We start from the raw sequence: 17,750 nt of genomic DNA, 5'->3' as shown, positions 1-17,750 counted from the left end.
TGTGTCGGTCCTAGCGAATGACACCAGCTCGCTGCAAGATGTCAGGTGTGACAACAGTGTATGGCCTCCCGGACTGCTGCAAATCGTGGAGCTCCGCCAATCCGACTTCTGATGACCTCACCCTCTGTGCGCAGTGACTAACTGTACTTCTGTCAACAGCAGATGCTCTACAGACTTTGCACAAGCGTTTAAGAATAATCTCCACAGATTCTTTGCCTGCAGTGGGAAATTCCATGACGGCACATTGCTTGTAACGCACATCACCTACAGACGCCATTTCGAAACTGTCCTGCAGCTACGCTATCTGTCGGTAGTAACGGAAACTTGACACGCTCACTCAGGAGGATTCAAATAATACACTCCTGGAAATTGAAATAAGAACACCGTGAATTCATTGTCCCAGGAAGGGGAAACTTTATTGACACATTCCTGGGATCAGATACATCACATGATCACACTGACAGAACCACAGACACACATACACAGGCAACAGAGCATGCACAATGTCGGCACTAGTACAGTGTATATCCACCTTTCGCAGCAATGCAGGCTGCTATTCTCCCATGGAGACGATCGTAGAGATGCTGGATGTAGTCCTGTGGAACGGCTTGCCATGCCATTTCCACCTGGCGCCGCAGTTGGACCAGCGTTCGTGCTGGACGTGCAGACCGCGTGAGACGACGCTTCATCCAGTCCCAAACATGCTCAATGGGGGACAGATCCGGAGATCTTGCTGGCCAGGGTAGTTGACTTACACCTTCTAGAGCACGTTGGGTGGCACGGGATACATGCGGACGTGCATTGTCCTGTTGGAACAGCAAGTTCCCTTGCCGGTCTGGGAATGGTAGAACGATGGGTTCGATGACGGTTTGGATGTACCGTGCACTATTCAGTGTCCCCTCGACGATCACCAGTGGTGTACGGCCAGTGTAGGAGATCGCTCCCCACACCATGATGCCGGCTGTTGGCCCTGTGTGCCTCGGTCGTATGCAGTCCTGATTGTGGCGCTCACCTGCACGGCGCCAAACACGCATACGACCATCATTGGCACCAAGGCAGAAGCGACTCTCATCGCTGAAGACGACACGTCTCCATTCGTCCCTCCATTCACGCCTGTCGCGACACCACTGGAGGCGGGCTGCACGATGTTGGGGCGTGAGCGGAAGACGGCCTAACGGTGTGCAGGACCGTAGCCCAGCTTCATGGAGACCGTTGCGAATGGTCCTCGCCGATACCCCAGGAGCAACAGTGTCCCTAATTTGCTGGGAAGTGGCGGTGCGGTCCCCTACGGCACTGTGTAGGATCCTACGGTCTTGGCGTGCATCCGTGCGTCGCTGCGGTCCGGTCCCAGGTCGACGGGCACGTGCACCTTCCGCCGACCACTGGGGACAACATCGATGTACTGTGGAGACCTCACGCCCCACGTGTTGAGCAATTCGGCGGTACGTCCACCCGGCCTCCCGCATGCCCACTATACGCCCTCGCTCAAAGTCCGTCAACTGCACATACGGTTCACGTCCACGCTGTCGCGGCATGCTACCAGTGTTAAAGACTGCGATGGAGCTCCGTATGCCACGGCAAACTGGCTGACACAGACGGCGGCGGTGCACAAATGCTGCGCAGCTAGCGCCATTCGACGGCCAACACCGCTGTTCCTGGTGTGTCCGCTGTGCCGTGCGTGTGATCATTGGTTGTACAGCCCTCTCGCAGTGTCCGGAGCAAGTATGGTGAGTCTGACACACCGGTGTCAATGTGTTCTTTTTTCCATTTCCAGGAGTGTATATACGTAACATTTTGCGTTCGTAGTACTGTTTTCGGCTGAGAAAAAAACCAACGATGCATTACTTTCTGGGGAACCCTCGTAATTTCTGATCCCTACTGGCTACCACGCAGCGCCATGTCGCTAGAGTCTTCCAGCCGTTGCTATCCAGCCGTCGCGCCGGTCCAGAGCTAGACTCTGGGCGCCGTCACGACCTGCCTCAAAGTCAGAAGAGGCCACAGGCTGCCTCATGCCCTGCACCAGAGCCTCGTCCAGTGCAACTGGTCTACACCCGCGACTCAGCACCCAGTGATTCGGCTACACCAGGTCGGCCGCTGCGAATAGGAAATAACATTCCGAACCGATACCACACCGCGCCAGAGACGAGCCTACGCCAGAATGACGGTTCTTGGTCAACAGACTTAATAAAAGACATGTTTATGTTCATCGTCATGTCTGTCTGCAGCTTTCTCGTGTCTTTCATGTCAAGCTGTGCGACCCCACAAAGCGTCTACACCTGCTTCATTTTCCAGTTTTAAACATGACTGTTATTCAGCAACCGCATACTAACTTCAGTATAAGATTAAACAGCCAACCGGTTGCACATAAACGTTAGACTCATTGCTCTAGCCGTTCTTCATCAGAATGAACAGTTACTAAATCGTTGAATTACATTGCTATAAAGCAAAAGTCAGAATCTGCAGCAGCTATGCTCAAGTTAAAAGTACAACAAAACGTTGTGCTTCACTTTCATCTGTTCCTTTCTGATACATTTAGCTCCCATGTGAAACGAAGGTATTAGATGCAGTAGAAATCAATAAACTAGTTACTACGTCAACATGGCTTTCTGTACGTATAATTCACACAATGAAGTGTAGTAAACAATGAATCTGTTGATCTTAGCTGTTTGTTATAAGTTATTGTTTTCTTCTATGGCTCATGCATTTGTAATGGTTAGAATCGTTAATTTCAATCGTTTGTTGTACACAACTGAAGAGTGTAATAGATAATGAACATTATTGTATAGTAGAGCAGACACATATTTGAATTTTAAAAGTTTTTTCCCTGTTCGAACTTTTCTATCTGAAGTAATTCCGTTATTAATGGATATTTTTTCCCTTAGGGTAAGCACTTGAGTACAGTAATGTAGATCAGCAAAAATCTTCACATTTATGCCAAATTTCATCAGATTATCAAAAATCCTGTTTAGTTTAAGGAAAACGTTGATGTAATACATTTACGCGTAACATCGGGCTGAATGCAGGAATAACATATCAAGGCGCGTCAATGAATTTTGTGAAGAGGCCCAATGAAAGATGGTGCTAGCCTAAAGAATTTTTCGGGAGGCTTGGCGTCGGGTTTCTCTACAGAGACATTCGCTCATTTAAGCTTTGCCCCGTATCTGACGTAAGAAATGATCTGGTACGTGGCCAACACATATAAATCGATTCAGAAAGGGTACATAATAACACCCTTTAACAGTCCTCAGCTTTCTAACATGTACCTATGGCCTCAATAGAGGAAAGTATTCCTGTGATGTTTGCGTAACATATAAAGTGATGATGTCCATAAGTAGACGTAGCCACTGTTTTCTGTGTGACTCTCACTGATTCTCCAAATGTGATTGTTCTCACTATACCCTCGATGGATAGGTCGAAGATTTTATTTGAAGAACTGGAGGATGAAATCTGAAGTCATCTCTGAAGCATGAAATCGCCGGTTTGCAATAGTGTCATGTATTGTCTGTGCTACAAAAGCAAAGAGGGACCGATTAACTCAAATTATGTCTTTACGAGCAAAGATATTGGTCACATTTTTACGATTTATGATTTGAATGTAACGGTTCGAAGAATGTACCTCGTCGGTTGGTACAATTGTGGTATCCTTATTCAGTGTGAAGTGAATGTAGGGATTTCACTGCAAACCTGTAGCAGATGAGCCAAATATTGTATGTTTAATACACACATCAAAAAAATTTTTGCATCACCCCGGTTCCCAGAAGTCCTGAAGGTAGATGTTCATCGTCGATGTTGTATCACAGACACAGTCCCTTTGACTGTTCAGAGATGTTACTAAATCCCTCCGGAGGTTCCGGTCCTCCCTCGGGCACTCGGGCATGGGTGTGTGTGTTGTTCTTAGCATAGGTTAGTTTAAGTAGTGTGTAATTCTAGGGACCGATGACCTAAGCAGTTTGGTCCCTTAGAAACTGACACACATTTGAACATTTTTGTCACTAAATCAGCCCAAAGATGTAAAAAACCATGCAAGAGCAGTGCCTGTTAGGCGGAGGTGGTGCGTCAGCCAATCAGTTCCAGTCATTCCAGGAGGAAAGAGGTACACGGACGTACTGTCTGTAGTTCAACCATGCCTAGACGATCAATACCGCTGTTCGATCGCGTCCGCATTGTTACGTTGTGCCAGGTTCAAAAAAATGGCTCTGAGCACTATGGGACTTAACATCTATGGTCATCAGTCCCCTAGAACTTAGAACTACTTAAACCTAACTAACCTAAGGACAGCACACAACACCCAGCCATCACGAGGCAGAGATAATCCCTGACCCCGCCGGGAATCGAACCCGGGAACCCGGGCGTGGGAAGCGAGAACGCTACCGCACGACCACGAGATGCGGGCGTTGTGCCAGGAAGGGCTCTCAAGAAGAGAAGTGACCAGGCATCTCGGAGTGACATGGAGGAGATACAGAGATACAGGAACTGTCGATGACATGCCTCGCTCAGGCCGCCCAAGGGCTACTACTGCAGTGGATAACCGCTACCTACGAATTATGGCTCGGAGGAATGCTGACACCAATGCCACCATGTTCAATAATGCTTTTCGTGCAGCCACAGCACGTTGTATTAATAGTCAAACTGTGCACAATAGGCTGTGTGATGCGCAAATTCACTCCCGACGTCCATGTCGAGGTCCATCTTTGTAACCACAACACCATGCAGCGCTGTACAGATGGGCCCAACAACATACCGAATGTACCGCTCAGGATTGGCGTCACGTTCTCTTCACCGATGACTGTCATATATGCCCTCAACCAGACAATCGTCGGAGACGTGTTTGGACGCAACCCAATCAGGCTGAGTGCCTTAGATACACAGTCCAGCGAGTGAAGCAAGGTGGAGGTTCCCTGATGTTTTGGGGTTGTGTTATATGGGGCTGACGTACGCCGCTGGTGGTCATGGAAGGCGCCGTATCGGCTGTACGATACGTGAATGCCATCCTCCGACGGACAGTGCAAACTATCGGCAGCATATTGGCGAGGCATTCGTCTTCATAAATGACAGTTCGCGCTCCTATAGTGCACATCTTGTAAATGACTTCCTTCAGGATAACGACACCGCTGCACTAGAGCGGCCAGCATGTACTCCAGACGTGAACCCTAGCTAACATGTCTGGGCGAAATTGAAAAGGGCTGTTTGTGGACGACTTGACCCACCAACCACTCTGAGGAATCTACTCTGAATCGCCGTTGAGGAGTCGGGCAATCTGGACCAAGAGCGCCTTGATGAACTTGTGGATAGGATGCCACGACGAATACAGACCTGTATCAATGCAAGAGGATGTGCTACTGGGTATTAGAGGTACCGGTGTGTACAGCTATCTGGATCACAATCTCTGAAGGTCTCGCTGTATGGTGGTACAACATGCAATGTATGTTTTTCATGAGCAATAAAAAGGGCGGAAAAGATGTTACGCTGATCTCTATTCCAATTTTCTAAACAGGTTCCGCAACTCTCGGAACCGAGGTGATGCAAAGCTCTTTTTGATGTGTGTATAAGCAAATTAGAAAGTTCACTAGACAGCAAAGTCACCGTAGCAGACACAAAAGAATTCCAAGCAACACAAACCCAAAGGCATGTCGTATACAATAGGTATTTCTACGTCAGTCATCACTAACGCAGTAATAACGCAATGCAGATTAACACAGTGTAGCAGTTCCAATTAACTGCCAGCAAAGAGTGAAGTTCTTTTCTACGACACATCAAAATAACAGACGTAAACCAAATACACTGATAATCTAGTGAAAGTGTCAGACATCTCTCTATCCCAAAGAAGAAGAAACATTATAGATTAACTACACTTTTATAGTGAGGATGAAAACTGTATCACAATACATAAAGAACAGTTGCGAGTTCAACAGAGCCGCTAATCTCTGGAATTCCTGCCTACATCCCATTGTTGATAAACACAATAGCGAACTGTGCTTGGAGATTGGAGTTAGAAACTTCATAAGGGCCATTTCTAGAAATATATGCCAAAAAGCTCACGAGTGGCCAAAGCTTAATGTATAAGCTTCTTCCTTTAGTTTAGGATAACTCACCGGTCCTAGGCCTATTCACCTTTAGGTCTCGTGTGAAATACGGTCGTAACAGCTACTGACTTGATCGGTCTTAGAACACCTATTAAATAAGAGCTAGCTATATGTACCACGAAATACAAAGCGCTTGCGATGGTCTACCGTTTGCTTATTGCGGAACTGTTACAATGAGACAGTGTCTATTTCCATATGAGTTGGTAAGAATGTGAATCATATCGTAGAGATAAAAGAATTTCGTACGTGTTATACAAGCTTCAGTTTGGTTTATTTACTTATTTTATTCTGTGAATAGACGCCCAACAGACAGAACTCGAACACTTTTCAGATTATGCAGTCTCGTAGCAATCTCATCATTTCTGTTTGCCTAGTAGAGCTAATTAGCGTTTTTCAGCATGAGCTATTTCGATTAAATCTGAAAATGGCTCAAGAAAATCAAAAGAGAACACTAGAAACAATGAACGTCCAATTAAAACAACAACACAGAATTTCAGGAAAGGATTTTTCCGTCTGTCAGGTTGTCTAAACACAAAATCCCCTTTTCCGTACGACATACAAATGTATTAGTATAACGTTAAAGTATATTTAGTGAACGGTAGCTCTATACAGCTCCAGATATTTGTCTCTGCATCTTCATTAAATATCTCCAATCACTTTGTGAACGATGAGTAAGTGTAGCTACTTGGGTTCGAAATCTGTCAACTAACAGAAGTATGGTACACACCCTCTCAATCTTTTCTTCACCTTATGTACGATGCCTAATATACTCCACCCGTAAAAACGGTATTTGTCTTTCTCCATACGAAAATCTGTAAAGTCTTTTTATATTTTAGCTGTGAGTTTCAATTTCAATATACACATCCTTGCAACATTAATCAAAAGTCACCTTATATTCGCTTCCTCTATACTTAACTAAATTCTCAGTTAGGGACATAGTGGCACTATTAGGATTTAAAAAGAAAAACAATTTAACTTTCTAGTTACCACCACAGGATAATACCGTAATAGTATAAGAAGACGTGCAGGTGCTACTCTGAGATAATTGTATTTATGGTGGGCGTCTTCGAACCGTTCAGTAAAATGATGACAAGAAAAAGTATAAGTTAGAAGACGACTAGTTGTTATGCAATACAGCCTTGTTAAGTCAAAATCATTTTCACAAGGGCAACATGATGAAAAGTATGACAATTTTGAAGGACACATTTGTTGATGATTTTATGGATATGTATTTGCACACGTTACTTTCCTTCATGTTTACCTCATTGTTGGTGAATAGGTAAAACGAATTTGTATGCACTAGGCCTAATGTGTCTAAAAGTGAACGCTGTGTAAATTAAAAATGTAAATTACTGCTGTTTAGCGTACGATTGCAATCGTTGTGTTTACCTGTAACTTGCCCTCCCGGTTGGGCGGGCCGTCAAACGCACGGCTTTCCACGAGGGAAGGAGCGCCTGGTCCCCAGCACGAATCCGTCCGGCGGATTTGTGTCGAGGTCCGGTGAGCCGGCCAGTCTGTGGATGGTTTTTAGGCGGTTTTCCTTCTTCCTCGGCAAATGTGGCTGGTTCCCTTTATTCCGCCTCAGCTGCGCTATGTCGGCGATTGCTGCGCAAACAAATTCTCCACGTACGCGTACACCACCGTTACTCTACCACGCAAACATAGAGGTTACACTCGTCGGGTGTGAGACGTTCCCTGGGGGGTCCACTGAGGGCCGAACCGCACAATAACCCGGGGTTTGGCGTGGGGCAGCGGAGGGGTGAAGTGGACTGCGGTCAAATGGCTCTGAGCACTATGTGACTCAACATCTTAGGTCATCAGTCCCCTTGAACTTAGAACTACTTAAACCTATCTAACCTAAGGACATCACACACATCCATGCCCGAGGCAGGATTCGAACCTGCGACCGTAGCGACCGTGCGGTTCCAGACTGTAGCGCCTAGAACCGCATGACCACAGCGGCCGGCCACCGCGGTAGTCGTCGTGGGGTTGTGGACCACTGTGGCTGCGGCGGGGACGGAGCCTTTCCGTCGTTTCTAGGTCCCGTGTTACCATAACATAACATAAGATAACCTGTAACTTAACGATATATGATCGCAAATACTCTCATAATATGTGCTGTTTTTCTTTATATTCAAGACTATTTAATGTGGGTTTACATCCGTATCTGCTGGCTGATACTTCCTATGAACGTCTTAACGTCTTACTTGTCGCTGGGGTTCTTGGTACAGACAGATACTAATTAAAAATTACAGACCGACTTTAGTTATATTTACTGGCCCGACGTGGAATCTGAAATTTAGTAAATTTAACGGTGCAAGGGTTTGACGTATTTCGAACCAACACATTCAGTATAGAGGACGGTAACCGTTATCATTAGCAAAACTGAACTAATATTCGACATTGCTCCATTAAATGTTTAATCACTCTTTCTGAAATACTTAACACTTCACGTCACCCTTAGCAAGGGAATTCAACATAACCCGCATATAGAAAGGAAGGGGAGTGATGATCTGATTATGATCTAGTTATAGTGACCGCAAAATGTGGTTCTCTATAGCCATCAAAATTTATTGACCTGCTGCATTACCTTCAACATTAGGTGATGTAAATATGTCATAGATTCCAAGTACGGTAATAATGTGTTGATTAATGACAATAGTTACGAATTTTATGTTGTTTGGTCTCTTAACGACATAAAAAAGGGATATGCATTAAGTTCAGTGTTGTTCCCAGTAGCAGCACGCAACATCACAATCACACTAAAGCACGTAAAAACTACAGCAAATAGCTTCATTGAATCACTAATGGAAAACATTAACACGGTTCAACACACGCTAAGATTCCAAGTTGGGTCAAATGGTTCAAATGGCTCTAAGTATTATGGGACTTAACGGTTGAGGTCATCAGTCCCCTATACTTTGAACTACTTAAACCTATATAACCTAAGGACATCACATTCATCCATGCCCGAGGCAGCATTCGAACATGTGACCGTAGCAGCAGCGCGGTTGCGGACTGAAGCGCCTAGAACCGCTCGGTCAAAGCGGCCGGCCAAGTGGGGTCAAGAAAGATCTTGAGCTCCTACGTGTCGAGCACAAGGGAAACTGCCTAAAATTTGTAAAATAGCTAAGGGAAAATGCTATGGGACAGTTTCTGTTCTCTTTAACGAGCATTCAAGATGCTCAAGCACCTGCAAAACCTTGACTTTCTAGTTGCTAATGTGCGTTCACATAAATAGCGCGAACATACGCTCGTGGCCACATCACAAAGAGAACTGGCATATAATTTAACTTTATCTCACAAAATTTTACTAAGTAAGGAATAAGTCAACACATTCTCTTAAATGAATAGATTTTACTCACAATTATTCCAAAAACAGAGTGCACGGACGATGACCAACACTCACACTTAAGGCTCAGTGACCACAATTTGCCGATTAACTTACACCAACAAAATGAAGATAATTGAATCATATTCTGACACTTTCCTGACTAAATTGACTCGAAACGACACTTTATGAATCCTCTCCACGACAGTATAACTCAATTCTATACCTTTCATCCAACGTCAGCAAGAGATCCGAAACAGAAGCGTCCGCACCTCACAGCAGCCCCTCCAACAGTGCCCCAGCAGGGCGAACTGCCCAAGACTGCGTCTCCTTGTTCAAATCGACGAAAGGTGAACCTGTCCGACTGGATATTGTCACCTGACATCCAATACTCTCGACTCTGTTGATCTTTTCTGAAACTTACAGACAATCTCTTGGCTCAGCTTTCCCACAGGTTATACTTTGACACGGCCTTCTACACTCTATCTATCTTTGGCTAGGCTCTGACGTTTCAGTATCTCACTACATTTAAACTCATGGAAGGACGTAAATAGCAATTGAGAAATTTGACACATAAAAATAAAACGCAGATGGGTTTGTCCTCATATGTTTAGTCCTTATTTCATGGCTGTAACAGTGGAAAAATTTTGTTATGTCACTGAGTACCATGACAAAAAGTCGGATGACGGTGTAACATTACCGCTACGCAAATTATTTAAATGGAGCATACTAACAGTACCGCTTCATTAAGAAATGTCAGATATGAAACAGTATGTCTTCACATGATTTGTTCCATTAAATATGTAGTAGTACACCCCAGTGCAGTCAAAGTAATTCCATCAAACATCGGAAGACTGTATAAAGAAACTGTTTTTGCAAATATGGCTGTCTGAACACTGTTATGTGCCAAAGATGCCACACACGACTTCAAAAATGGGCTGTCTCGTCGTGTCAATGCACAAATTTTGACTCAGTTATACTAAAAAATAGTTATAACAATCGTAAGAAATTATTTATCACATTATATTCACCAGCAAGTGGAAATAGGATAGTATCCAGTCATAGCGTGACGTATCTCGGTCAGAGTCACGCCTTCAGGGACGAAGTACTTACTTACGCGACATTTGCGGTTGAGTTTGGAAGGTCCTTGGTTACCCGTAAGCCGAGCTTACGGTCCGCGATGCTACAGCGGATAGAGCCGCTCGAGGGTGCGTTACTTGGTGATCCCAGCTTAGAGCGTTCAGCTCCGCTAAGAACCCACGAAAGACAACTTAAGGCTGTGGCAGCCTCGACGATGTTGCTGCGTAAACTCTTCTCTTAACGCACTGGCTTGGTGCTATACATATTCAACAATACTACGCAAGCTATTTTACTGCGTGTGGTCTTTGAAACTGTATTGCAGCTGTATTAAAAATTGCTCTAATCTTGTATTGCGACTGAATATCGCTCAGAGAATTATCGAATCTCCTTGTAGCTTTCCCCAAGTACTACTACAAGACCTATACCTTCCGAACCTGGCAGTATACGTAACTTGCCCGTCGTCACAGTGGGCCTTACATAATTTTACCAACAGCCAAATTCCTATGAACAGTTAGAAATTCTCCAACTTATGTTGTTGTCTACTGGAACGTCCCCACTTCGAGATGCAGTTAACGTAAAGTGCCTCAAGCTAGTTTCAGATGTGACTACCACTAACGCGTAATCACACTCAGTGTGCTTCTTAATTTTATAAGGATAATGAAATGACATTTGTTGAGTATGGGCTTCTACTGCAAGTCTTTCGATTTGACGCCACTTACGTGACTTACGCGTAGATGGGGATGAAATAATTATGATTAGGACTACACAACATACTGTCCCGTTATTCGCTGATGGCTTCTCTCAAAGTGTTTCCATAGTACCAGGCAGCGCCTTCACTTGTTCTTCAGAGCCGTCTAGCAGTCACAAAGCGGCAAGCGCTGCTACTCAAGTGACAGCCACGTTGAACACACAACAGCCGACTGTTCCGGCCAACTTTCACTACACTCTGCAAAACTCCCGGCGCCTCATGGGGTGCCGCCACACAACCTAGGCGCTGAAATCTAAGTCTGTCCAACGGCAACGAGCTCAAATAGCTTCCCACTCTCTACACAAGAAACCCTCTGACGCAAGTTTCGAGAGAAGAATCGAAGCAATCAAGGAGGTACAAGACGCAGCAAGAACTTTAGCTAGAACAATTTCCTTCAAGCTAGCCACGGGCGGCTCATTACGTACTCACTCTCTTTGTAATAATCAATCTAGAATAAAGGGAGGTTAAGATAGGTACAGTTACAAAGTCATCGTGTTTGAAAATTATACTTACTCTATGTCTGTAGCACAGTGCGCCCTGCTGAAGCTTTCTCTTAGTTCTTTACGCATGGACAGAATACTGTGACATGGCACCACGAGTGAGACAGCAGAAAACAGTCGTACATTTGTAATTAGCGTGCTACGCTGTGAGTTTTCTAAGCAATGGTTTAATGGAGCTAAATGTTACCGGAACTGTTGTTACTCCTTTCCTGAATCGCAAGATGCGTGATAGAAGCAATAAGTGTCATCCTCTGCCCTACAAGCGCAAAAAATGGAGGACAAAGGCTCGAAACTGGAACCATTATTCTTCACTGGAAAGTAGTCTGCCGACATCTTTTTAAGGAATTCCTGCCTTTCTTTTCGCTTTCCAGGTTTGCCTTCTCAGCTTGGTGTTATTTCAAGGCCGTGAATCCGACCCAAAATACTGTTATCTTACTTTTCCGTGAATTAGTATTATTTAATTAGCTTAAAAGTGCCTGTTATGATTAAATGCAAATGTCGTGTGACTAGGGCCTCCCGTCGAGTAAACCTTTCGCCGGATGCAAGTCTTTCGATTTGACTCCACTTACGTGACTTACGCGTAGATGGGGATGAAATAATTATGATTAGGACAACACAACATCCTGTCCCTGAGGGGAGAAAATCTCCGACCCAGTGAGGAATCGAACCCGGGCCCTCAAAATTGACATTCTGTCGCGTTGACCACTCAGCTACCGTGGGTTGACCTTCTTCTGATTAAAATATCAGATTAAAATAGTGTATTGCACGGCATTTTCTACCTGATTTACTAAAGATGCTCGAAGTAATTTTGGTTATCTCCATGAAGAGACGCTCGGGTCTTGGTGATATCAGCTAAACAAAATTCTGCAAATGAATCTTTCCACGTATGATCTTAAATAATGTATTCTATATTGGAAAGTTAAATAACGTAACCGGTGTCTTCTGCCAAATTAAAACAGCCTAATAAAACTATGTCTTAAATAATGTGGCATATTTTGAAGTTGGCGCAAATGCGTGAATGGTGGTAGCTTCCGCTAGTTGACTAAATTACGGTCAGCTGCAGAGTCCCTTTACAACGTGAACTTAACAAAGACTTCTTATATCTTTTACCATGGGTATTTCGTGGACAGCAGAAATAGTTTAACATAATTTAGGTCTTCTTTATGGTCCTTAGAAGTATGACTACACTTACAATAAAGTAGCAGGACCGCAGTTTTGAAATATAACCTGCGTATAACTGAGATCAGAAGTGATTGCAGTTTGCGAACTTTACAGTCTTGTCTGGACTGAAGCATTTGGAGTGTTCTCTTGATACCTCTTATTTCAATCTGAACAAATGTCGTTGCGCTGTAAATATTCTACGAGTTTGTTCTTACTTTTTCCTTTTTTTGTTAAAAGAAAGAAGATTGTATGTCGCCTCAACCAGTGTGTCGAGTTTCTTGTGGTCACAGCCTACAGCGTGTCATGAGGAACCAGTATATTAGCAGGTATGATGTGTCCTAGAAAAATCAGCTATAGCAGAACACAGCATAAAGGAAGAACACACCTTCAACTTAGGAAACAAGAAGGTGCTGTGCCGAGCATCTGGCTTCTGTGAAAGTATACTACTGGCCATTAAAATTGATACACCACGAAGATGACGTGCTACAGACGCGAAATTTAACCGACAGGAAGAAGATGCTGTGACATGCAAATGATTACCTTTTCAGAGCATTCACACGAGGTTGGTGCTGGTGGCGACACCCAGAACGTGCTGACATGAGGAAAGTTTTCAACTGATTTCTCATACACAAACAGCAGTTGACCGGCATTGCCTGGTGAAACGTTGTTGTGATGCCTCATGTAAGGAGGAGAAATGCATCCCATCACGTTTCCGAGTTTGATAAAGGTCGGATTGTAGCCTTTCACGACAGCGGTTTATCGTATAGCGACATTGCTGCTCGCGTTGGTCGAGATCCAATGACTGTTTGTAGAATATGGAATCGGTGGGTTCAGGAGGGTAATACGGAACGCCGTGCTGAATCCCAACGGCCTTGTATCACTAGCACTCGAGATGACATGCATCTTATCCGTATGGCTGTAACGGATCGTGCAGCCACGTCTCAATCCCTCAGTCAACAGATGGGGGAGTTCGCAAGACAACAACCATCTGCACGAACAGATCGACGATGTTCGCAGCAGCATGGACTATCAGCTCTGAGACCATGGCTGCGGTTACCCTTGACGCTCTATCACAGACAGGAGCGCCTGCGATGGTGTACTCAACGACGAACCTGGGTGCCCGAATGACAAAACGTCATTTTTTCGGATGAATCCAGGTTCTGTTTACAGCATCACGATGGTCGCATCCGTGTTTGGCGACATCGCGGTAAACGCACATTGGAAGCGTGTATTCGTCACCGCCATACTGTCGTATCACCCGGCGTGATGGTATGAGGTGCAATTGGTTACACGTCTCGGTCACCTCCGATTCGCATTGACGGCACTTTGAACAGTGGACGTTACATTTCAGATGTGTTACGACCCGTGGCTCTACCCTTCATTCGATCCCTGCGAAACCCTACATTTGAGCAGGATAATTCACGACCGCATGTTGCAGGTGCTGTACGTGCCTTTCTGTATACAGAAAATGTTCGACTGCTGCCCTGGCCAGCACATTCTCGAGATCTCTCCCCAATTGAAAACGTCTGGTCAATGGTGGCCGTGCAACTGGCTCGTCACAATACGCCAGTTACTATTATTGATGAACTGTAGTATCTTGTTGAAGCTGGATGGGCAGCTGTACCTGTACACGCCATCCAAGCTCTGTTTAACTCAATGCCCAGGCGTATCAAGGCCGTTATTACGGCCGGAGGTGGTTGTTCTGGGCACTGATTTCTCAGGATCTATGCACCCAAATTGCGTGAAAATGTAATCTCATGTCAGTTCTAGTATATTTGTCTAATGAATACCCGTTTATCATCTGCATTTCTTCTTGGTGTAGCAATTTTAGTGGCCAGTAGTGTAATATCAAAGAATCCCTAGAAATAAGAATTCACGAGAACCTGGTCAACAGGGATGAAGAATACCAACTAAGAGCAGCTTGGAACCCTGTGACAGTGGCAGTCCATCGGCAGCGCGCCCGTCAACATCCTCCTCCGCAGACGCAGACAGAATGCCCACCAGAGAGGTGATCGCGGCCGCAGTGGGTTGCCTCTACCCCCACCACCGCGCCCCACGAACCCGGACCACCGCAGCCTCCCGACGACTAGTGGAGAGTGGAGACTGCGTATATAAATATCCAGCTCTCGGCGACTCTCAGTACTTTGCCAGAAGATGGGTAGTATGACAACTCCCGAAACGTCGCAATATATCAACGGTACCACCCGGCTGGAGACACGAGAAACCTTCATCAGCAGTATACGCCAGGAAAACCTAGTGTCATATAGGATACTTGCGTTGTATATGGGTGAGACTTTAAGGTGAATTGTACGGAGATTAAAATTCGTTTGTATTCTTCAGCTCACTGCGAATTATTATTGTGCTCCCAAGTAATATGTCATTTGTGGACAGCGTACCTTTTCCCAACCAACTAACCAATCTTTGTGTTCTACCATATTCCTAGACTGAAGTTTTAAAAGGGTTTTTTAAATTTCCTTGACTTTCATTGTCATGTGGAAATGTGCTGTGGTAAAAAGCATTTTAAGTAATACAACTAACGTGTAATACAGGGCGTGGACAAGACATAGGAACACCGCCAGAAATGCATGCTTGAACATAAATGAAGATGCTAGCGACGTATGCAGGTTGTATTATGGTATCTGACCACGAACGGCTCCGGTTTAATGTCCTAAGTACGTTACAGTTGTCAACGGTGGTCAAAGCAGTGTTCTATACAGTTGTGAGTGCATTATATCGGAGTTAAGTGACTTCCAAAGTTTGCAATTTGTTGGTGCTAGCATGTTGGGTGTTCCGCAATTAAGGTAGCAGAAATGTTGCAATAGGCACTGAACCGAAGATTTACACTGCGCACAGGGAAAGCAGGAGAAAATCATTCGCGAAATCAAAACGCCAAATAAAGTGTGTGTTGAGAGATCGTGACTGTCATTGCGGTGGATTTGACAAAAAATAAGATAGTGACACCTCCAGAAGTTACTGCAGAACTGACCATCGCACTCGCTAACCCTATCAGCACCAAAACAACACGAAGGGAGCTCCATAATGTGGGAATTGCGAGCTGTATGGAGGACCAAGAGTCGAAACTGGAACCATTGTTCTTCACTGGAAAGTACTCTGCCAGCTAAGCAACTGAACATCTTTTCAAGGGCTTTCTGCCTTTCTTTTCGCTTTCCAGATTTGCCTTTTCAACTTGTTGTTATTTCCAGGCTGAGAATCCGACCCTAACTACTGTTATCTTACTTTTCGGAAACCACGCATCTGTGGTGCAAAAGTCCGCAACAGGAAAACATGGTGCCGGATCCATGCTACATGGACTATGGAGCAATGGAAGACAGAGTCATTTGGTCGGATAAGTCTTCTTGCTCTCTACTTCCAACGCCTAGCTGACCTTATGTCCGAAGAGAGTAGCACGGTGGGGATTTAGTGATGGTTTGGACAGCTATTGCATGGTAAATGAAATGAGCGTATGGCATCGTTGGCCGAGAGGCCCCATTCGGGGGAGTTCGGCCGCCTAGCGCAAGTCTTACTTCATTCGACGCCACATTGGGCGACTTGCGCGCCGGTGATGAGAATGAAATGACAATCAGGACAACACAACACCCAGTCCTCGAGCGGAGAAAATCTCCGACGAGGTCGGGAATCGAACCGGGGCCCACTTGCACGGAAGGCAAGCATGTTACCACCCAGCTAAGCAGGCACTCTATAGAATGGTATTCCGTGGGAACCGTGGGTACTCAGCAAGGTGAAACTACTGCCAATGATTGTGTAACCATTTCAGCTGATCATACAGCGGTACGGTGTTTGTTGGCCAATTGTGTTACTGTGTTCCAAGGCGACAGGGCACTGTTCACACAGCTCGTATCGTTCAGAACTCGTTTTGCGAGAACGAGGACGATTTGTCGCATCTAGTCTTGCCACCACAGTCACCAAACATCTATATTGCTCATCCTTTCCTGTCTACGTTGGACAGAAGATTGCGCGATCGTTACTCTATCATCGTTACCTGCCACGTCAGAGGTGGCAGGAACAATGGCGTTATATTCCCTTAAAAACCATAGAGGACATGTATTTATCCATTTGGAGACGATTGGAAGTTGAATGATAACGATTTTCCTAGTGCGTATTAGGGGTGGTAATGTGTTATGATTTTGGTGTTACCTTATCTTGTCCTGCCCTTCCTCCCCACCCCTCGTCCCCAGAATGTCTCACGTTAATCTGCCGTCGGTAGAACAATATTCTTTGAAGCGATCTCGTCCAATGAATTGGAGGTAAGGCTGGAGCTAAAAGACTTTGTTTTTATGTAGTGCGAACGTAGAATATGTGACTTAATGAACACATTTGATAATTTAGCCCGCATTGTCATGCTGTTAAAAGTGAAATTATAATATTTTAGTTTGAAGGTCCCCATAGGCTATTCTTCGCTTTTTTTTTTCAGGGCATAGATAGAATTTGTGCAACGTAGCTTACCTTGCACAGTATGTAGATGTTTCTGCAATTTATCTATTTATCGTGTATTATGCGACTGAACGCAGCCTCTTACTTGAATTCAGGATACGTCTTTAAGTGCCAGCGATGGTGCGCTATAGTATGGCTTTGAACTGTGTTCCTGCAAACCTTATGTTTAGGATTTCTTTAATTTGGTCGTTTTGGAGCCAGCCGATACGAATTCTGCTTCACATCGTTCGAGATTTCTAAAGGTTCAGCATAGCTCCTGTTCCAATTTAATTTTGCTTTATTATCCGCAGTGCAGTCTCGACTTCACTGCTGCACGTTACTGAGAAACAGTAAAACCTACCTCCTTAATATCCATTGCAGTCATTATTTCGTTCGGGCTGTATCTTCCGAATGCT

Source organism: Schistocerca americana, chromosome 1 (assembly GCF_021461395.2).
Source record: "Schistocerca americana isolate TAMUIC-IGC-003095 chromosome 1, iqSchAmer2.1, whole genome shotgun sequence".
In the NCBI taxonomy this organism is placed as follows: domain Eukaryota; kingdom Metazoa; phylum Arthropoda; class Insecta; order Orthoptera; family Acrididae; genus Schistocerca; species Schistocerca americana.
This window is presented reverse-complemented; position numbering follows the sequence as displayed.